This window comes from Giraffa tippelskirchi, chromosome 5, assembly GCF_054371585.1.
Source record: "Giraffa tippelskirchi isolate mGirTip1 chromosome 5, T2T-mGirTip1v1.2.pri, whole genome shotgun sequence".
NCBI lineage: Eukaryota > Metazoa > Chordata > Mammalia > Artiodactyla > Giraffidae > Giraffa > Giraffa tippelskirchi.
Genome location: NC_137279.1, coordinates 134,670,472 through 134,694,063, shown reverse-complemented (window position 1 = coordinate 134,694,063; position 23,592 = coordinate 134,670,472). Strand labels below are relative to the sequence as shown.

At 39.9% G+C, this 23,592-nt stretch overlaps 1 protein-coding gene across 1 annotated transcript in view; it reads right to left on the bottom strand.

Moving 5' to 3' along the window:
* The window catches only part of COL24A1 (collagen type XXIV alpha 1 chain), a 441,974-nt gene extending 420,678 nt beyond the window's left edge, over nucleotides 1-21,296 (bottom strand). The window contains exons 1-2 of the mRNA XM_081490017.1: nucleotides 21,219-21,296; nucleotides 20,472-20,555 (exon numbers count right to left, since the gene is read on the bottom strand). The gene's annotated coding sequence lies outside the window, so the exon portion shown is untranslated. The remainder of the gene's footprint in view (nucleotides 1-20,471; nucleotides 20,556-21,218) is intronic.
* Between the last annotated feature and the right edge of the window lie 2,296 nt (nucleotides 21,297-23,592).

Genomic DNA, 23,592 nt, shown 5'->3' with positions numbered 1-23,592 from the left:
TAAGCACACACACATATACACATGTATTTAAATGTATACACATATATACGGTTCTGCAAATGTATTATACATACTGTTTCATAAATTCCTTTATTCACTTAACAACTTATTAGGAACGTGTTTCTTTGCCAGTAAACACTTTTCCATATTGCCATTTAACCAACTTTAGGAATTTATCCTCTACCAGACTGTAATTAACTCAATATACCTAGTCCAATGGTTTATTTCAAGTGAGGATAAACATAGCAGCCCTCAACAAATACCTGTTGAATGAATGAGTGTAGTATCTAAATCTCTAAGCACATCCTTGGTGATTTCCACTGGATTCATTTTTTTTCACACCTAATGTCTCAGTCGGGGTTCATTCACCTTTGAGTGGTGGACAGTTACCTAAGCTGCCACAGCCACAGAAGGTTGAAAATACTGACCAAGAAACAAAAGTCACGAGTCATAGCTGGATGTCCCATGGGATGAAAAGCAGTAAGTCCCCCTGCTCTGGAACTCCACTGGAATCCTTCCCATTCCTCTTTGTGCCCACTTTTATTCTGGCCTCTCAGTACAGATTGGTTTTCTCTCTCTGTGGACAAGCAAAGCTGTGACAGAACTAGATTCTCAGCTCACATAATTTTGTTGAGGCAATGAACAGACTGCAACTAGCACCTCTCTGTCCCATCTTCACCCTCATAGGACAAGGAATCCGATCAGGGGTCCACAGTGGGTTTGGTCTGCTCTCAGCAGGCAGACAGAACAGAAAGGAAGGGAAATATATCAGTGGGAAGGGAAATATCAGACAAGGAGGATCATAAGCCACTTGTGTTAGAAGTAATTCGATATAATTAACCCCACGCGTATGTCTTGGAGAGCAGTAGAAATGAACGGAAGAGTAGATTCTACTAGAATTAAGGCATACAACAATTTTCCACAAGCATTTCCAGTAATTTAATGTTTCTGATGGCTTTGTGTCTCCAAGGGCCTGCCCTCTGCAGACTTGTAACACAGGTCAAGTTAGTCATCTGTGCTGTGCCAGCTTCACTTTCAGAGTCCTTCTCCCTCCACTCAGTCAGTCAGCCCCTTTCTCCCTGCTGAGCAAAAGCCCAAACGATTGCCCCCTTCCCTGGAAGCCTCCCTCCAACTCTCATGAAATCATATTCTGTTCCTTTAGAACTCTACACCCCTGCAAATTTAATACACAAGGTCTTTACTAAGTTAGCAAATGCAGTGACTTGTTTATATATATCTCTTCTCCTTCCAGAAAGGATTAAGGGCAGCTTATGAGGATACCTAAAATAAAGCAAGATAGCTTAAGTGAAAGTAGGAAAAAAAAACAATGGTAGAAATGTAAAATGAAGCCAGGGATAAGGTCTAATTTTAAAAAGGTTTCTTTCTATCCATAAAGCCCTATGAGTTTTCTGTGACTAGGTTAGTAATTTGGCTCAATGTTTAAGTAATAAGCACTAAAAGAGAAATCTAATCAATTGCCCAATTCATAGTATTTGAACAGTATAAACAGACCAATTGCTCAAAAGTAATTCATAGAATTAAAACAAAAATGGAATTGCTCTTATGTCCCTACAAAGATGACACAGTTTAATATCATTTAAAAATGTCCTCACAAAGATAAGGTTATTCAGGTCTCAGTACAGCTAATACTATAATTTATCACACCCAGGGCTGAAGTAAGGGGTCAAGCCTGTTAGGCATTTTCCAAGGTCACTACTTTACAAGAATCATTAAAACATTGTGTTTGACAAATTGGAAACTAAGTGTCAATCGACTCAGATTTTTACATATGACTTCATGTATATCTGGTAAAAAATGAATTAAACTTACCAAATGGGAATTTGCCCTTGGATCAAAACCACACCTCATCTGTAGTTCAATTTAGTCTTCTGTGGTAGCTGTAGGTTTTTTAGTACAATTACAGCTGAGACTAGTCATCCTTCAGAAATTTGAAGCTGAAATTCTGAATCTGAAAAATTTGTGGACTTGGTGCATTTACTGGGAAGGAGTGATTTATTTTATTCACAAGTTAAATAATTTAACATACCTCCAAAGAAGTCATCTAATTCCAAAAACTGAATGTAATAAATACATCTTATTAATTCCTATTTTAAACAGCAAGTCATTTGCATTTTATTTCCACTATTAGAAATCATTTTTTACTAAATAACTATTAAAAATATACTTTTAAAACATTGGTTTGGTGGGACGTCCCATGACTGTCTTACCCATGGCTTCCACATGTCTCAGTCTAGACCTAGTTAGACCAATGCTCAATTCAATAAAAGAAGCTCTGCAAGTGTTGTTCTTTAGTCATTAGGTCATATCTGACTCTTCTATGACTCCATGGACTATAGCTCGTCAGCTCCTCTGTTCATGGGATTTTCCAGGTGAGAATATTTGAGTGGGTTGCTATTTCCTTCTCCAGGAGATGTTCTTCACCCAGGGATTGAACCTGCACCTCCTGCATTAGCAGGCAGATTCTTTACCACTGAGCCATTTGGGAAGCAGTGATGACTTAATACGGAGAAGGCAATGGCACCCCACTCCAGTACTCTTGCCTGGAAAATCCCATGGACAGAGGAGCCTGGTAGGCTACAGCCCATGGGGTCGCTAAGAGTCAGACACGACTGAGCGAATTCATTCACTTTTCCCTTTCATGCACTGGAGAAGGAAATGGCAACCCACTCCAGTGTTCTTGCCTGGAGAATCCTGGGGACGGCGGAGCCTGGTGGGCTGTCATCTATGGGATCGCACAGAGTTGGACACGACTGAAGTGACTTAGCAGATGACTTAATATGCTATCTCTCCCAGTGAATCTCAACCAAAGAAAGAAAAGAGATTCCCACCATGTGGGTAAGTGCCTTTGTATCCATTCATTTAGTAGTGCTGAAGTCTAGAGAGAATATAACTTTTCGTTGTTGTTCAGTCACACAGTGGTGTACGACTCTTTGCAACCCTAAGGACTGCAGTACGCTAGGCTTCCCTGTCCTTCATCATCTCCTGGAGCTTGCTCAAACTCATGTCCATTGAGTTGGTGATGCCATAAAACCATCTCGTCCTCTGTTGTCCCCTTATCCTCCTGCTTCAATCTTTCCCAGCATCAGTGTCTTTTCTAGTGAGTCAGCTCTTTGCATCAGGTGGCCAAAGTATTGGAGCTTCAGCTTCAGCATCAGTCCTTCCAATGAATATTCAGGACTGATTTCCTTTAGGATTGACTGGTTGGATCTCCTTGCTGTCCAAGGGATCTCAAGAGTCTTCTCCAACACCACCATTCAAAAGCATCAATTGTTTGGCACTCAGCCTCGTTTATGGTCCGACACTCACATCCATACATGGCCAATGGAAAAACAATAGCTTTGATTATATGAACCTTTGTTGGCAAAGTAATGTCTCTGCTTTTTAATATGCTGTCTAGGTTGGTCATAGCTTTTCATCCAAGGATCAAGTGTCTGTTAATTTTGTGGCTGCAGTCACCATATGCAGTGATTTTGGAGCCCAAGAAAATAAAGTCTGTCACTGTTTCCATTGTTCCCCCATCTATTTGCCATGAAGTGACGGGACCAGAGACATTATTTTGCTGACAAAGATCTGTCTAGCCAAAACTATGGTTTTTCCAGTAGTCATGTATGGATGTGAGAGTTGGACTATAAAGAAAGCTGAGTGCTGAAGAATTGATGCTTTTGAACTGTGGTGTTGGAGAAGACTCTTGAGAGTCCCTTGAACTGCAAGATCCAACCAGTCCATCATAAAGGAAATCAGTCCTGAATATTCATTGGAAGGACTGATGCTGAAGCTGAAACTCCAATACTTTGGCCACCTAATGCAAAGAACTGACTCATTCAAAAAGACCCTGATGCTGGGAAAGATTGAGGGCAGGAGGAGAAGGGGACAACATAGGATGAGATAGCTGGATGGTATCACTGACTCAATGGACATGAGTTTGAGCAAGCTCCGGGAGTTGGTGATGGGCAGGGAAGCCTGGAGTGCTGCAGTCCATGGGGTCACAAAGAGTTGGACACGACTAAGTGACTGAACTGAACTGATGGGACCAGATGACATGACCTCCATTTTTATGAATGTTGAGTTTTAAGCCAGATTTTTCACTCTCTTCTTTCACCTTCATCAAGAGGTTGATTTAGAACTTTAGTTCCTCTTTGCTTTCTCCATAAGGGTGGTGTCATCCGCATACCTGAGGTTATTGATATTTATCCTGGCAATCTTGATTCCAGCTTCTTCTTCATCCATCCCAGCATTTCACATACTGTACTCTGCATATAAGTTAAACAAGCAGGGTGACAATATACAGCCTTGAAGTATTCCTTTCCCAATTTGGAAACAGTCCTTTGTTCCAAGTCTGGTTCTAACTGTTGCTTCTTGACCTGTATACAGGTTTCTCAGGAGGTCTGGTATTCCCATCTCTTTAAGAATTTTCCACAGGTTTTCATGATCCACACAGTCAAAGGCTTTTGTATAATCAATGAAGCAGAAATAAATGTTGTCCTGGGATTCTCTTGTTTTTTCTATGATCCAATGGTTGTTGACCATTTGATCTCTGGTTCCTCTGCCTTTTCTAAATCCAGCTTGAACATCTGGAAATTCTCCATTCATGTACTGTTGAAGCTTTGCTTGGAGAATGTTGATCATTACTTTGTTTTGTGTGAAGTGAGTGCAACTGTGCAGTAGTTTGAACATTCTTTGGCATTGTCCTTCTTGGGATTGGAATGAAAACTGACCTTTTCTAGTCCTCTGGCCACTGCTGAGTTCTCCAAATTTGCTGGCATATTGAGTGCAGCACTTTCACAGCATCATCTTTTAGGATTTGAAATAGCTCAGTAGGAATTCCATCACCTCCACTAGCTTTGTTCATAGTGATGCTTCCTAAGGCCCACTTGACTTTACACTCCAAGATTTCTGGCTCTAGGTGAGTGTTCACACCATCGTGGTTATCTGGGTCATGAAGATCTTTTTTGTATAGTTCTTCTGTGTATTCTTGCCACCTCTTCTTAATATCTTCTGCTTCTGTTAGGTCCCTATCATTTCTGTTCTTTATTATGCCCATCTTTGCATGAAATGTTCCCTTGGTATCTCTTATTTTCTTGAAGAGTCTCTAGTCTTTCCCATTCTATTGTTTTCCTCTATTTCTTTGCATTGTTCACCAAGGAAAGCTTTCTCATCTCTCCTTGCTGTTCTTTGGAACTCTGCATTCAGATGTGTACATCTTTCCTTTTCTCCTTTGCCTTTCACTTCTATTCTTTTCTAAGCTATTTGTAAGGCCTCCTCAGACAGCCATTTTGCCTTTTTGTGTTCTTTTTCTTGGAGATAGTTTTGATCACTACCTTTTGTACAGTTTCACAAACCTCCACCCATAATTCTTCAGGCACTCTGTCTATCAGATCTAATCCCTTCAATCTATTTGTCACTTCTACTGTATAATCATAAGGGATTTGATTTAGGTCAAACATAATGGCCTAGTGGTTTTCCCTACTTTCTTCAGTTTAAGTCTCAATTATGCAATAAGGAATTCATGATCTGAGCCACAGTCAGCTGCCGGTCGTTTTTTGCTGGCTATATAGATCTTCTCCATCTTCAACTGCAAAGAATAAAATCAATCTTATTTCGGTATTGACCACCTGGTGATGTCCATGTGTAGAGTTGTCTCTTGTTTGTTAGAAGAGGGTGTTTTCTATGACTAATGTGTTCTCTTGGCAAAACTCTTAGAATATAATTTGGCCATGATCATGCATTGTTAACCAAATGGGAATCTACTTTCGAAAATCATTACCAGCTTATTGGATCTCCCTCAACCCCAAAAAACCCTCCACAAAACAAACCAAAAAACAGACCAAATAGACCAAAAAGTGCAAAGAGAGTTTGGATTATCAAGAGACATTTTTTATCACTCCACATTTAGCTATGTAACTGGGGTCAGTATATAATGCCTTGGTCTACAGGAAGAATCAATCAATATTCAGCAACTGTTTATCCTTTACAAACTTCACAAATACCTTGTAAGGATGGATAGTTATCATCTTAGAAAGGCTTCTGACCTTTTGCAGACAGTTACATTTAAAAATTCATGGTGGTACAATAAAAGTAATGACCCGCAAAGAAAACTGAAAGTCCAGAAGACAAGCTTCATGATCTCACTAATAAATTTCTGCCGACAGGAAAATGTGTTCTCTTTTTGGAAGAAGAACTTCCCAAATTTTTAAAGAAAGTTTAGTCAGCTTGTCCTAGTTTTCACATAAAAGAGTACAAATAAATATATTTAGAAAAGTATCTGGGATGAAAATATTTGAATCTTCATTCGTAAAACAATTTTAGAGCCCCTCAAATCTTTAGATGAATCTACTGCTTTCTTGAGAAGTGTGCATGCAGTAACATGCCCTCTGTTCACACACCAAATGCTGAGAAGAAAAATAAAAACACATGTGGCTGAGATTTCTTTTTTTAAGAAAAGAAAACCGTATTTAAGGTTTCCTGTCCAGATGCATCAGTGAGACACATCTTGCTTGTCTGCCTCTATAACATCCGGTCACGCTGTACAATTTTAATGTGAGCTGACAGATTCCTACCACAGGAAAGAGGGGAGTAAAGCTCTTGAAAAGTGAGTTAATTGACGCCACAAAGTATATAAAGGTAGTTTAGAATGGTATTCCCCCTCCATTTAAGTCTTTTTATTTAATTTTAAATCCATCATAGTTCTTGTTTGGATAACAGGAAGAGATAAATGTGGAACTTGAGCCCAAACTTGAGTGTTTGAGTATTTTGAGCCCTGTCTCAAGAGTCATTTAAGCAAAGAAAATGTCTCTGTTCTATGCTTCCTTTTCAAAGTTGTTTCAGTAGGCTAATACTGATATTGTCCCTACAGGGCATTTGTTTGTAGGTTATGAGGGTTAATGGTACAACTGAGTCTTTTAATCCTAGGCTTTGGTCAGACTTGAGCTGACCTTTTCTGCTTACTGCTATATGACCTTTACTAAACTTTGTGAAATGGGATAAATAATAGTACCCAATTCATAAGTGGCTCAGCTGGTAAGGAATCCGCCTGCAATGTGGGAGACCTGGGTTCAATCCCTGGGTTGGGAAGATCCCCTGGAAAAGGGAACAGCTACCCACTCCAGTATTCTGGCCTGGAGAATCCCATGGGCTGTATAGTCCATGGGGTCGCAAAGAGTCGGACACGACTGAGCAACTTTGACTTTCACTTTCAATTCATAAGGTGGTTGTAAAAGTTAAATGAGAGAAATCATATGAAGTGCTTAAATGGTGCTAAGAACACAGTAAATTATTGACTATATGTTAGTTCAAAAATAAGCTATTAATGGGGAACTTCTCTCCCAATAATGACAGACTAGATAACTTGATAATAACTGGGAGATTGGACAAAATATATTTTAAATATGTCACCTGAACACATGAGAGGGCTAGAAAGGTGGTGAAGAATGATGGGGGTAATGCCTGGAAGAAGAAAATTCAGAGAGCCTGGATTGTGGGCCCTTTTTCCCCTAGGGATTTCTTCTATTTCTGGAAGTGGTAGCTGAGAACATTAGAAGTCAAACAGCTTTTGTCAGCCTCATGGAGGGGAGCAAAAACTGGAGTTCAAGGGCTTCCAAAGGGAGAAGTTTGCTTACAAACTAGAAATAAGAGCCAGCTTGAAAGTGATCCTTGTAGTGGTGGAGGTCTAGTTTCAGATCATCACAATTACCAGTTTTTATTACAGAGATCTGGCATTCATAGGGTCCCTGTCTGCAGAAATATAAAATATTCCCTGGGGGAATAGAGAATCAATCTGAGTTTCACATCACTTCCATGATTTTTTACATATCATTTCTGGGGCTAAATCAAAAATAACTAGTCCTCAACTCCTTCTTGGATATTTCAGTTCATAATCCATTTGGTCAGTTCAGTTCAGTCACTCAGTCGTATCTGATTCTTTGCAACCCCACTGATGCCAGTCTTCCCTGTCAATCACCAACTCCCGGAGCTTACTAAAACTCATGTCCATTGAGTCAGTGATATGATCCAACCATCTCATCTTCTATCGTCCCCTGCACCTCCCTCCTTCAATCTTTCCCAGCATCAGGGTCTTTTCAAATGAGTCAGTTCTTCACATCATGTGGCCAAAGTATTGGAGTTTCACTTTCAGCATCAGTCCTTCCAATGAATATTCAGGACTGATTTCCTTTAGGATTGACTAGTTTGATCTCCTTGCAGTCCAAGGGACTCTCAAGAGTCTTCTCCAACACCACAGTTCAAAAGCATCAATTCTTCAGTGCTCAGCTTTCTTAATAGTCCAACTCTCATATCCCTACATGACTACTGGAAAAACCATAGCTTTGACTAGATGGACCTTTGTTGGCAAAGTAATGTCTCTCCTTTTTAACATGCTGTCTAGGTTGGTAGGGTCATTTTGTAGGGCCTAGCCAAATAGGCCTATTTGAAGGTAACAGGACATTGGTTCCGCACTGGGTGATGAAGCCTGAGCAGGGTGAAGAAGGAACCTAGGAAGTGGGGAGGATGATTAAAATAGTGGGAGACTGGTTACACATAGAAGGAAATTACCCAATATATTAACATACCAAAGATGACAGGAAACAAGTTTCTCCTGTCAGAGAAGAGAGTTATAAATATGGAAAGAAAGAAAACTAGGACTTCTCTTGTGGTTCAGAAGTTGGGAATCCATTTGCCAATGCAGGGGACACGGGTTTGAGCCCTAGTCTGAGAAGATCCCACATGCTAAGGGGCAACTAAGCCCCTGCACCACAACTACTGAGCCCACATGCCACAACTAATGAAGCCCACATGCTGAAACTACTGAAGCCCATGAGCCCTAGAAGCCACTGTTACGAGAAGCCTGTGCTCTGCAACTAGAGAATAGCTGCCACTCACTGCAACTAGAGAAAGCCCACACACAGCAATGAAGACCCAGCATAGCCAAAGGTAAATAAATAATAAATAAAATTTTTCAAAAAAGAAAGGAAACTCGACTAAGTCCTCTGGTGCTGGGTTAGAAGTCAGGGAGAGAGCTCAGTGTGAACTCATGTTTTTCAAGATATATAGATCAATATAGAGACAAATATGAATAACAATGTGAACACCCACACAGACCCATACACAGTCTTTAGTTCTGTCCAATGAGAAGGCCTAGGAACAAGACACCCAGTATTATTGAGAACACCTGGTACCCAGGTCTTATTTTCCAATATTTCACTGAAAGGAACCAGCATTCCTTGGAAAAATGTTAATTCCAAGTTTACTCAGAGAAAGTGCAAACTGAGCACTTTCTGGCCTATCTTGTTGGGCCATAAAGTATAGAAGTGCTGAAATAATGAGGGGATATGTCAAAAGACAGAAAATGTATTCATTCAATCAGAATCAGTCAGTTCAGTCCTTCAGTAGTGTTCATCTCTTTGCGACCCCTTAGACTGCAGCACACCAGGTTTCCCTGTCCATCACCAACTCCCAGACCTTGCTCAAACTCATGTCCATTGAGTTGGTGATGCCATCCAGCTATCTTATTTTCTGTTGTCCCCTTCTCCTCCTGCCTTCAATCTTTGCCAGCATCAGGGACTATTCAAATGAGTCAGTTCTTTGCATCAGGTGGCCAAAGTATTGGAGTTTCAGCTTCAGCATCAGTCCTTCCAATGAATATTCAGGATTGCTTTCCTTTAGGATTGACTGGTTGGATCTCCTTGCAGTCCAAGGGACTCTCAGGGGTATTCTCCAGCATCACAGTTTAAAAGCATCAATTTTTCGGTGCTTAGATTCTTTAAGGTCCAACTATCACATCTATTCATGACTACTGGAAAAACCACAGCTCTGACTGTATGGACATTTGTTGGCAAAGTAATGTCTCTGCTTTTTAATATGCTGTCTACGTTTGTCATAGCTTTTCTTCCAAGGAGCAAGCATCTTTTAATTTCATGGCTGCAATCACCATCTGCAGTGATTTTAGAGCCCAAGAAAATATAGTCTGTCACTATTGTTTCTCCATCTATTTGCCATGAATTATGGGGCTAGATGCCATGATCTTTGTTCTTTGAATGCTGAGTTTTAAGCCAGCTTTTTCACTCTCCACTTTCATTTTCATCAAGAGGCTGTTTAGTTCCTCTTCGCTTTCTGCCATAAGGGTGGTGTCATCTGCATATCTAAGGTTATTGCTATTTCTCCTGGCAATCTTGATTCCAACTTGTGCTTCATCCACACTAGCATTTCACATGATGTACTCTGCATATAAGTTAAGTAAGCAGGGTGACAATATACAGCCTTGACGTACTCCTTTCCCAAGGTGGAACCAGTCTGTTGCTTCATGTCATGATCCTAGCTGTTGCTTCTTGACCTTCATATAGATTTCTCAGGAGGCATGCAAGGTGGTCTGGTATTCCTATCTCTTTAAGAATTTTCCACATTTTGTTGTGATCCACACGGGCAAAGGTTGCTACATAAAAAATTGCCACAAACTCAGAAGCTTAAAACAACATGTTACTATCTCATAGCTTTTATGGGACAGGAGTTCAGGGACCAATTATCTGAGTTCCCTAATCAGGTTCTTCCAAGGCAGCAATTAAGGTGTCATCTGGCCTGTGTTCTTATCTGGAAGTCTGACTAGGGAGACTTACTTCTAAGCTCCCATAGGTTGTTGGAAGAATTAATTTTTGTAGCTACTAGACTGAAACTTCAGTTTCTTGCTTGTGATCAATATCACTTCCTAGAGGATCCCTGTTATTCCTTGTTATATGGACCACTTCCTTCATGGTAGCTTACTTCTTCAAGCTAGAAGGAGCATGAGAGCAAACTGCTAGGGAAGTGAAAGTATTTAGTTGCTCAGTCCTGTCTGACTCTGCAACCTCATGGACCCCTTTGTCCATGGAATTCTCCAAGCAAGAATACTGGAGTGGGTAGCCAAGCACTTCTCCAGGGTATCTTCCTGACCCAGAGATCAAACCCTGGGTCTCCTGCATTGCAGGCAGATTCTTTACCATCTGAGCAGATTCTTTACCATCTGGGTTGCCAACAAAACAACCTGGCAGTAACATCTCAAGAAAGAAAAATTACAGGCCAATCTCACCCATAATTTGGAGATAAAAATCCTAAACAAAATGCTAGTAAACAGACTCCAAAACTCTATAAAAAGGATAATATATCATGATAAAACTAAATTTATAGAATTGTAAGATTGATTTAATATTCAAAAAGTGACTGATGTAATTTATCATCTTGTTAGAATAAAATGTAAAAATTATCCTATATGATTATCTCTAGAATGTGTGGAAAATATTTAGATAATATTAATATCTAACATTGATTCATGAAAAGCACTCTTAGTAAGCAAGAAATGGAAAAGGTCTTAATTTGATAAAGGCTGTTAACAAAAAAAAAAAACTAACAAACATCGCACTTAATAGTGAAATATTGAAAGTGTTTTCTCTTAGATTGAGGAGACAAGTATACTCTCTATTACTATCAAGCATATGATATTCCAAACCAGTTCAATGAAGTAGGGAAGACAAGAAAAAATATACAACTGAAAAGCAAAAAACAAAACTTAATATTCATAGATAATATAATTATTTATATAGAAAATTAAAAAAACTACAGATAAATTGTTAGAAATAATAAATGAGCTTAGCAAACTTGTTGGATACAAAGTAAAATTCTAAAAATTAACTGATTTTTACATTCTGGCAACAAATGGAAATTTAAAAAATTTCTATACACAATAGCAAACATGAAAAATCAAATACATGGGAATAAATCTATTAAAAGTTGCATATAACTTATATACATACACACATATATTACTGGAAAAAATTTAAGAAGACCTAAACAAGTGGAGGTATTTACCACGTTCATGAATTAGAAGATTAACTATTTCAAAGACAGTATTTTCTCCCAAATGGAACTAAAGTATCAATTCAACCTTTCATAAAAGTTTAGGGCTTTTGGTTTGTGATAAAATAAACTAATTCTAAAATGTATATGGAGATGTAAGCAACTAAGAATGGTTATTATACTCTGGGAAGACAACATATGAAGAAGACTTACTCTTCCAGTTATTGTAAAGCTACAGCAACTGAGACAATATAGGAATAGCAGTACCTTGAGAACAGACAAAGCAACCCACGGAACAGGATAGAAAATGGAGAAATAAACCTACACAAATATGGGAATTTGATTGTGATTAAGCAACACTACGCAGCAGTGGTTACATGATAATCTTTTCAAAACAAGATGCTGAGTCCACTGACATTTATATGGAAAAATAATAAAACTTAAGGCCTCATACCATAGACACAAAAATAAATTCCAGGTTGATTACCAATTTAGTACAAGAGGCAAAACAATAAAGCTTCCTGAAGAAAACCTAGGAGGATATCTTCATGACTTTGGGTAAGGGTGAGATTTCTTAATCAGGATATGAAAAGACTATCTATAAAAGGAAAAACTGATATAGACTACCTCGAAAATAAAAACTTTCATTCATCAAAAGTCGTTATTAAGAAAGTAAAAGCAAGTCATATAGTGAAAAAAAAAATATATATATATTCCGGATGGCTTCCCAGGATGGCTTCCCAGATGGCTCAGCGGGAAAGAATAGGCCTGCCTTGCAGGAGACACAGGAGACGAGGCTTTGATCCCTAGGTTGGGAAGATCCTCTGGAGAAGGAAATGGCAACCCACTACAGTATTCTTGCCTGGAAAATCCCATGGACAGAGGAGCTTGGCGGGCTACAATACAAAGGGTCACAAAGAGTTGGACATGAATAAACACAAAAGTTATTATTAAGAAAGAAAAAGGCAAGTCACATAGTAGAAAAAGATATATATATATCAGGTATAACTGGCAAAGTGTTCATGTTCAGGATATATAAGAAATTCCTATAAATCAATAAGAAAAATAAAATATCCAATAGAAAAGTAGCCAAGAGACTTCAATAGGGCTCACAAAATGGGACATTCAAATAGCCAATAAACAAACGGAAAAGTACTCAATTTCATTATTCATTGCCAAAATGCAAATTAAAACCAGTGTGAAATATCCTTAAATATTCAGAACAAGTAAAATATAAAAGATTGATTATACAAAGTTTTGGCAAGGATGTGGAACAATGGGAACACTCACTACTACTGTAGAGCTCCAAATTGGTACAACTACTTTAGAAAGATTTTTAACATTAATAATGCTGAATGTAAGAAAAAAAGAGAAAGGTTAACTCTAGACTATTAGGAGGGATGCTTCCTCAGTTATGGGGTGGATTAATCTGGCTTTCAGCTTCCCAGGTGGCACTAATGGTAGACAGCCTACCTGCCAGTGCAGAAGACATAAGCGATTTGGGTTCAATCCCTGTGTTGGAAAGATCCCCTGGAGAAGGAAATGGCAACCCCCACCAGTATTCTTGCCTGGAGAATCCCATGGACAGAGGAGCCTGGTGGGCTACAGTCCATGGGATTGCAAACAGTCAAACACAACTGAAGTGACTTAGCACACCACAGTGTTGAATGTAGGCATACCTGGTGACTTTGCAATTCCACCCCTAGGTACATACTAAATAGAAACACATGCGCATATGCACCATGATACATGTTTATGAATATTCGTTAGCAGCACTCTTTATAACAGCCAAAAATTAGAATGTCCATAATAAGTAGAAAGAATAAATAAATAAATACGCTATAGCTACACAGGGGAATACAATGAAGAAATAAAAACGAACAAGTCACAGCTATGTGAAACAGCATGGATGAATGTTACATCCATAATATGGGGTAAAAAATGTCAAAAAATAGTATAGACTCTTGAGTTTCCACTTATATGAAGTTTAAAACCAGGGAAAAATAAACCAAAGTGCTAACATTCAGGATAGTAGTTATCTTAGGAGAGGAATGAAGGGCCAGTGACTGGGATACAGCACAGGATGGGTTTCTGGGAAGCTGGAGATATTCTGTTTCTTGAATGGAATGTTAATTACATGGTTATTGTTTTGAAATGATTCTTTGAGCTCTACATTTATATTTTGCTCACTTTTCCATAGTAAATTATACTTCAATTAAAAACAAAGACATTAGCAACAGAGGCGGTTGTTGTTGTTTAGTCACTAAGTCATATCCAACTATTTGCGACCCTATGGACTGCAGCCCGCCAGGCTCCTCTGTCCATGGAATTTCCCAGGCAAGCATACTGGAGTGGGTTGCCATTTCCTTCTCCAGGGGATTTTCCAGATCCAGGGATTGAACCCATGTCTCTCCTGCATTGCATTACCTCTGAGCCATCAGGGAAGCCCAGCAACAGAGGTAGATCCTTCCAAAGTTTAATTCTAAATAACTTGTAAAATTATGCCATAAGGACATATATTGTTCAGCTTGTAGACATTTTCTTCATTTGTGTCAAGGGAGAGACTGAGATTGAGGAAGAATCTGGTTAAAGAATACCAATGCTGCTTCTACTGGGCTTCCCAGGTGGCTATTGCCTGCAATGCAGGAGATGCAGGAGACCTGTGTTTGATCCCTGGGTTGGGAAGATTCCCCTGGAGGAGGGCATGGCAACCCGCTCCAGTATTCTTTCCTAAAGAAGCCCACAGACAGAGGAGCTTGGTAGGCTACAGTCCATGGGGTCACAAAGAGTTGGACAGGACTGAAGTGACTTAGCACACATGTATGGCTTCTACCACCACTGTCTCTTCTATTTTTGGATGTTATGACTTTTTTTTCCTAATTAGCAAAACATAATAGGTACAGACTTTGAAAAATCTGAAGACTATCCCATCCAAACACAAGTTTCCTGGAGGAAGGCAAAAGAAATGAAGCAGTAAAACTTGCATTTTATTATCATATCGATTACTCCATCCCTGTTTGACTTTGGGAAATAGCAGATCTTGTTGGATCTGAGAATGATATTTATCTTCTCCAGAGCAAAGTAGAAAGTGCTAATTCCTACAAGAATACACTTAAACAGAAAAAACCAAAAAACAAAAGATGATAAAGATAACTTACAACCCAAATCTCTATATATGTGTTGTTTACATTCACTATCAGATGAAGAGCATTCTGAAATTCTCTGCCAATTATTTCTTTCTTCAAAGTGAACCCATGGGATGATGTCAACATCTGCGTTCTCTAATGTCCCACATTTCTTTCTCAAGCACTTCATTTTCCCCAAACCTGCTTTCTGTATTGGAACCAGTTATGTCTCCCACATGATGCCAAGGGTTCAGTTCAACAAAAGTTTAAGTTCTAGGGATCTGCTATATAACATTGTACTTATAGTTAGCAATGTTGAGTTATGTACTTAAAAATTTGTTAGAAGGTTAGATCTCATGTCAAGTGTTCTTGCCACCGTAAATTTTTTTTAATATAAAAAAGCATATATTGACCACTTATTTTATTCTAGGAATCTTGCTTCAGCCTCTCTGAGAATGTTTATGTCCCATCCAGAGGCACAGATATTAGACTTTTTTCCATAGGAATTTCCTGATGATTCTATTGCCAAAGCTTATTTCAGGATTTTACTTCACTTTATGGTGAACTCTAGAGTGAATGTTTTCACTTAAGAATTCAAACAAACTGGAACACTGTTGTATTCTACATGTACGCATTCTGACTTTCATCTCTCACAAAGAGGGTTAGAGGAGCAGGGTCAATAGGAAACATGAGAAACAAAAGTGGAAAGATCATGACTTTTTTACAGCTTAGTCAGAAAAGTATAATTGAAACCAAAATAATGAATACATCAAGTTACACAAATGAGGCATCTGTTATTACACCATGTGCTCATGTGCTCAGTCACTCAGCTGTGTCCGACTCTTTGTGATGCCATGGACTGCAGCCTGCCAGGTTCCTCAGTCTATGGGATTTTCCAAGCAAGAATACTGGAATGGCTTGCCATTGTATGTGTGATACAGAACAAAAGAAATAGCTGCCTAATTTAAAGGGATTAGGGCTAACTGGACTAGATACTTCTCACATAAATAATTTCCTTGCATGACATGAAAATACTTCTGGAAGTTTCTAGATTCTCTAGGTAATGGATGTGAAAAGGAAACAGGAAAAAAAGATATGTCTGATCCTTTGGAAAACACTTTAGCATAATTGAAAATGTGTAACTTTGCAAGCATTGAGTAATGTATGCCAGTGATTAGACCATTTTTGCAAATTCAGACTTAAATTGAAGAAAGTAGGGAAAACCACTAGACCATTCAGGTATGACCTAGATCAAATACCTTATGAGTATACAGTGGAAGTGACAAATAGATTTAAGGGACTAGACCTGACAGACAGAGTGCCTGATGAACTATGGACAGAGGTTCGTGACATTGTGCAGGAGACAGGGATCAAGAAAATCCCCATGGAAAGGAGATGCAGAAAGGCAAAATGGCTGTCTGAGGAGGCCTTACAGATAGCTGAGAAGAGAAGAGAAGCAAAAAGCAAAGGAGAAAAGGAAAGATATTCCCATCTGAATACAGACTTCCAAAGAATAGCAAGGAGAGATAAGAAAGCCTTCCTCAGCGATCAGTGCAAAGAAATAGAGGAAAACAATAGATTGGGAAAGAGTAGAGATCTCTTCAAGAAAATTAGAGATACCAAAGGAACATTTCATGCAAAGATAGGCTCGATAAAGGACAGAAATGGTATGGACCTAACAGAAGCAGAAGATATTAAGAAGCGGTGGCAAGAATACACAAAAAAACTGTACAAAAAAGATCTTCACAACCCAGATAATCACGATGGTGTGATCACTCACCTAGAGCCAGACATCCTGGAATGTGAAGTCAAGTGGGCATTAGAAAGCATCACTATGAACAAAGCTAGTGGAGGTGATGGAATTCCAGTCTAGCTATTTCAAATCCTGAAAGATGATGCTGTGAAAGTGCTGCACTCGATATGCCAGCAAATTTGGAAAACTCAGCAGTGGCCACAGGACTGGAAGAGGTGAGTCTTCGTTCCAATCCCAAAGAAAGGCAATGCCAAAGAATGCTCAAACTACCGCACAATTGCACTCATCTCACATGCTAGTAAAGTAATGCTCAAAATTCTCCAAGCCACCCTTCAGCAATACGTGAACCGTGAACTTCCAGATGTTCAAGCTGGTTTTAGAAAAGGCAGAGGAACCAGAGATCAAATTGCCAATATCTGTTGGATCATCGAAAAAGCAAGAGAGTTCCAGAAAAACATCTATTTCTGCTTTATTGACTATGCCAAAGCCTTTGACTGTGTGGATCACAATAAACTGTGGAAAATTCTGAAAGAGATGGGAATACCAGACCATCTGACCTGTCTCTTGAGAAACCTGTCTCTTGAGAAACCTGTATGCAGGTCAGGAAGCAACAGTTAGAACTGGACATGGAACAACAGACTGGTTCCAAATAGGAAAAGGAGTACGTCAAGGCTGTATATTGTCACCCTGCTTATTTAACTTCTATGCAGAGTACATCATGAGAAACGCTGGGCTGGAAGAAACACAAGCTGGAATCAAGATTGCTGGGAGAAATATCAATAACCTGAGATATGCAGATGACACCACCCTTATGGCAGAAAGTGAAGAAGAACTAAAGAGCCTCTTGATGAAGGTGAAAGAGGAGAGTGAAAAAGTTGGCTTAAAGCTCAACGTTCAGAAAACTAAGATCATGGCATCTGGTCCCATCACTTCATGGGAAATAGATGGGGAAACAGTGGAAACAGTGTCAGACTTTATTTTTTGGGGCTCCAGAATCACTGCTGATGGTGACTGCAGCCATGAAATTAAAAGACACTTACTCCTTGGAAGGAAGGTTATGGCCAGCCTAGATAGCATATTTAAAAGCAGAGACATTACTTTGCCAACAAAAGTCCGTCTAGTCAAGGCTATGGTTTTTTCTGTGGTCATGTATGGATGTGAGAGTTGGACGGTGAAGAAAGCTGAGCGCCGCAGAATTGATGCTTTTGAACTGTGGTGTTGGAGGAGACTCTTGAGAATCCCTTGGACTGCAAGGAGATCCAATCAATCCATCCTAAAAGAGATCTCAATCCTGGGTGTTCATTGGAAGGTCTGATGTTGAAGCTAAAACTCCAATACTTTGGCCACCTCACGCGAAGAGTTAACTCATTGGAAAAGACCCTAATGCTGGGTAGGATTGGGGGCGGGAGGAGAAGGGGACGACAGAGGATGAGATGGTTGGATGGCATCACCGACTCGATGAACATGGGTTTGGGTAGACTCTGGGAGTTGGTGATGGACAGAGAGGCCTGGCGTGCTGCAATTCATGGGGTCGCAAAGAGTCGGACACGACTGAGCGACTGAACTGAACTGAATGAATTCTGCAAATAGTTATGTGAAAATCTTGCAAATATTCAGATACAAAATAGCAAATACAAGAGGTCAGATTAAAGTTTTTGAATGTAAAGCCACATGAGGCTAAAGATTCACAACAATACAGTGTGAATTATAAAACCCTATCACAGACTAGTACAAGCCTGATGGCAGAAATGGCTTTTCCATTTCATTTCCTGATCTCACAGTCCTGTGTTATATAACATGTTTAAAATGAATGAATTTGTCTCCTTGATGAGTTTCCCAGTCCTCAGTTTTCAAGAGGAAATGGAAAAGACTGTGGTTCCCGTATAAAAAAAAAGGTTATATGTATAAGCTTTTCACATGTCTTATTTTTATTCAATCCAAAATAAACTTTGACCCTCTGATACTATAGGTGGCTTCTAGGGGAAAGACTGCTGGACCAAACCAGAGCATAACTGTGGCGTGTAAATGAATGCTCCTGGTCAAGCCCTTTCAAAACCATAGTATTCCTAGCCCTTACACACAGAGCTGGTCAAAAATACCTATCAGAAGAATCAAAATCGTTCTACCTTGTTTGGATCCCTTAATCAGGAAAAAGTATACAAAATAACTTATCCAGACTCTGTTTATAAACAATTAGCTTTTTTTAAAGGCCTGTAGAATTTTAACATTTCAGTTATACAATCCAAAATGATTTCAGAGGACAGCTAATTTGGACACTTTTCCTTTTAGCTTTGTCTTACTTTATCTTCCTTGAGGATATAAGCATATAGTTTATTAAGCTATAGATTCCATAAGTCCATGAGTTGTGCTAGTATCAGTTACTGGTACTATTGTTCAGTGTTTGTTTAAGGTACTAAGTCACTCACAGCACATGTCCTGGGAGACCTTAAACTAGACTCAGCTTCTGACACTTTCATCAAATCACAGTTCCCAGCTCAAGACAGTTCAAACCCTCTACTTCAGAAACCACATCTGTAGAACTGTACCTATTTTCTATTGTAAAGAAAACATCCGAACATGTCACCATGCTGACACCTCATTAGAAAGAATAGTGTCATTTGCAGGGAGGGGGATGGACCTAGAGGATGTCATACAGAGTGAAGTCAGAAAGAGAAAAACAAAGATCTTAGATTAATGTATATATGTGGAATCTAGAAAAGAGGTACAGATGATCTTATTTGCAAGCAGAAATAGAGAAACAGATGTATAGAACAAATACATGGATACCAAGGGAGAAAGGGGAGAGGTGGGAGGAATTGGGAGATTGGGATTGACACATATACACTGTTGATACTATGAATAAAATAGAGAACTAATGATTACATACAGTATAGCACAGGAAACTCTACTTAATGCTCTGTGGGGACCTGTATGGGAAAGAAGTCCAAAAGGGAGAAGATATATATATGTGTGTTTAGTCGCTCAGTTGTGTCCAGCTCTTTGTGACCCCATGGTCTGTAGCTCTCCAGGCTCCTCTGTCCATGGGGATTCTCCAGGCAAGAATACTGGAGTGGGTTGCCATGCCCTCCTCCAGGGGATTTTCCCAACCCAGGGATTGAACCCATGTGTCCCACACTGCAGGCAGATTCTTTACCATCTGAGCCATTTGCTGTATGGTAGAAACACAACATTGTAAAGCAACTATACTCCAATAAAAATTAATTTAAAGAAACAAATAAAAGGAATTTAGCCTGATAGGGCAAAGCTGCTGCTAATTTTCTTTCTTTTTTTTTTTTTCTCACCTCCACCCTGTTCTTCTTTCCTGAATTCCTCAAAAGCCATACTTTTCTGGGCAAATGCATTTACAAAGGAGAAGGCAATGGCACCCCACTCCAGTACTCTTGCCTGGAAAATCCCAAGGACGGAGGAGCCTGGTAGGCTGCAGACCATGGGGTCGCTAAGAGTCGGAAACGACTGAAGTGATTTAGCAGCAGCAGCAGCAACATTTATAAAGCAAAAAGAACCGAGGAAAGGCTCTGGTTGAGAAATTCCAGCCTGAAGTTCAGCATTCTCCAAGGAGACTCAGAAGACCTACCAAAGTAGCCAGAGTTGTTTTAAGATTTTGTTTAATTGTAATTACAAAGATAACAGTAATCATTATAGCTACAATTTGTTGCTTCCTATGCATGAAATCGGTACTAATGTTATTCCTACTCGACAGATGAAGAAATAGATTAGCAAATTCATCAACCTACCTGAAGTGAATTCTTAACTATCAAGTTATATCATCTCACATTTTCTTTTTTACTTTTGTTCTTCTTATTTATTTCTTGCCTGTTCTAAAAAGAGAGTTTGAAGTAGAGATGTTATTTTCAGTGTACCAGTAGCAAATTACTGATTGAAGTAGCATTTTCCCTGTCTATCCATCATAAACACATACAAGAATATTACTAGTTTTAAATGATCATTACCAGATTACTGAAGTAAACGTGTTGATCACTCAGTTATGTCTGACTCTGTGACCCATGGACTACAGCCCACCAGGCTTCTCTCTCCATGGGACTCTCCAGGCAAGAATACTAGAGTGGGTTGCCATTCCCTTCTCCCTAGGATCTTCCAAAATCAGGGATCAAAGCTGGGTCTCCTGCACTGCAGACAGATTCTTTACCCTCTGAGCCATCAGGGAATCAGATTATTGAGTATGAATAAATCGTAGCAAGGAAAATGGGGCGGAGGGAGATTATCAGGCTTGGGCCCTAGTCCTGAGCTCTAGCTCTACATCTGTCACTTCGCTCCTCGTTGCCTGACCTTGGGAGAGCCATGTGACCATTCTGAGACTCAATTCTGTGATCAGTAAAATGCAGATAGCATGGATCCTGACCACGTCATAGGGGCAATTATAATATGTTGCAGACTCTGAAGTGCCACACAGATGTCAGGGAAACTTATCACCACATGTACAGTCCTTCATGCTGGGAAATCCCAGGAGGTCTTGCTCCTACCTTGGAAGGGTTAGCAGTTCATTGTGGCAGACTGGAAATGGGCCATATTCTAAGTTAGGTATGCTTGGGATCCAGCCTATCAAACAGTGTGAGCATGGCATGGGGACTGTGGCTTCCTGTGGTTTCCTGGGCATGCTCTCTGCTCACTGAGGGACACTGTCATAATTGGTCATGGGGAGAGGAATGATGCCTCTTTCAGCTTGTATCCCCAACACTTGGCATGGTGCTTAGTACAGAGTAGGTACTCAGCAGGCACAAGTCAAATTGAACACACTAGACACATGAAATCTGATCAAAGATCCAGAGACGAAAATTAACTTTCTTCCCAAACTCATGAGTGGGTAGCCTGCTCATTCAGCTCCCACAGAAATTTAGCTTGGCAGATTAGCAGAGTGTCAAAGACTTGAGATTTCATTCCTGACCACTCTGTTACCTTTTTCTCTAACTTGGGCCAGCTCCATGCCAAAACAAATCTGATATTTAGCCTAAGCAAATATCAAAAATAGAGAAAGTAACTGTGACAACACAGTTCCTAATTGATGTAACAGTGAGGCAGAAAGAGGAGCAGGGTGGCTTTAAGCTGTGGAAGAAAAAGAAAAAGCAATTGTGAGAAATCCTGGGAAACTGTCAAACCCACAGCTTCTACAGGCGCCAGAGTCCTTCTTGCGAAAATAATGACAAGTGACACCCAGGCTGCCTTTTTACAGCTTTCTATACAAAAGGCATTTGTGCCGCTAACCACAAGGGCTGCAAGCACAAACCAGGCAGTACAAAGGGAGGCGGGTTAGGATGTCATGGAAGGCCAGCCTGGAGGCAGAGCCCAGAGGCAAAAGGATTCTGGGGTGCAGCTTATTAGAATGACTCAGGGTGGGACTGTGTCCATCCAGTAACCGGAAGCGGTTCATCTCTACCCCACAAAGGTACACTGGGGTCTGAAAACTTCACCACACCCCCTAAAGTATCTCCGAAAGGACCAGGGAATGTTTCTGATGAGGTGATCCTGGAACAGTCCTCTGGAACCCTCAGGACAAGATCCGCCTTTATCCAGCTAATGTTCTCTTTCCAAATTGATCTTGGGTAGTCAGGTGTCAGGTGAGACAGGAGTGGGGGAGGTAGGAGAGGCGGTGGGAGAGCTATTCATGTCTGATTAAGCATTTATCTCCTGGTCAGCATCGGTTAGACTCCAGAAAATGCGCCCCAAGATGGAAAGCCTGACAGATTTCAAATGTCATTAAGCTCTCTGCCAAGGACATGCCCCATGTTCAACATCTTTAGACACGGAAAAGTGAAACAAAAGGCAGAGAAGAGAGAGAAAACAAACAGCTATTCTCTCCCTGGAAGGTAATGATTCTGCAGCATTTTTAGCCTAGGGGTAGACAGCTCTCTATTGAGTACACCACACACTCCATAAATGAATGTAATCTATGTTCATTTTCAGAGCAAAGCTATCACTCAGTTTAAAATCATTTCAATAAATTCATTTGGTCAGTGCACAAACACCAACGAGAGGATGATTTATCCTTTCTAACTCACAGAGAGCCTAAAACACCTTCTCTTACCTGAACAAGACAGATTCTCTTATCCTTCTTTATTTTAAGGAATTGAGATTTAGTGAGATTAAGGAATATGACTAGCAGAGTTGAATTAAGAACCATGGGATTCAAGAGCATGCTCCTCCTAACAGCTCTACAGCACAGGTGTTGAACCCTGAGAAACTGGACTTATTTCACAAATATGGAAACTGAGACTCAGGAATTGCCCAAGTTGACAACCTGAGGCACTTGCATTCAAACTTAAGCTTTCTCACTCCTGAACCCCTACTCTTTCCACTTGGCTGTATTGCCAAGCTTTAAGATAAAAGGATTTCTAAAGCTGCTTTAGAGACAGCCAATATAATTTGAATAGGCATATGCAAATCCAGCACTACTGTTATGGAAATACCCTCCTTCGCTTTTCTTAACAATTTCACACACAGATGGTTGTCACCCTTGAGGAAATTCTGGTTAATAGCAGTGATATAAACTGAATGCTTGTTTCTCGACTCCTCAAATCTCAAAAGTTCACCCACGACAAGGGTATGTGTTGGGGTTCTGGGGATTAATGCTCTTTCCTAAGAAAGACCTTTGTTGTTGTTAAATCATGTCTTTGTGATCTCATGGACTGCAGCACGCCAGACTTCCCTGTCCTTCACTATCTCCTGGAGTTTGCTCAAACTCAGATCCATTGAGTCAGTGAAGAAAGACCTTAGTGGTCTCTTTTCCAGACAGTTAAAAAAAAAAAATTTGGCAGTTTCTCTCCTCCCATCTCTCTTTCTAATAACTTCAGAGCCATCGTAAGCTGGCTGGTATGTGAAGAGTGAACAGTTTCTATCACA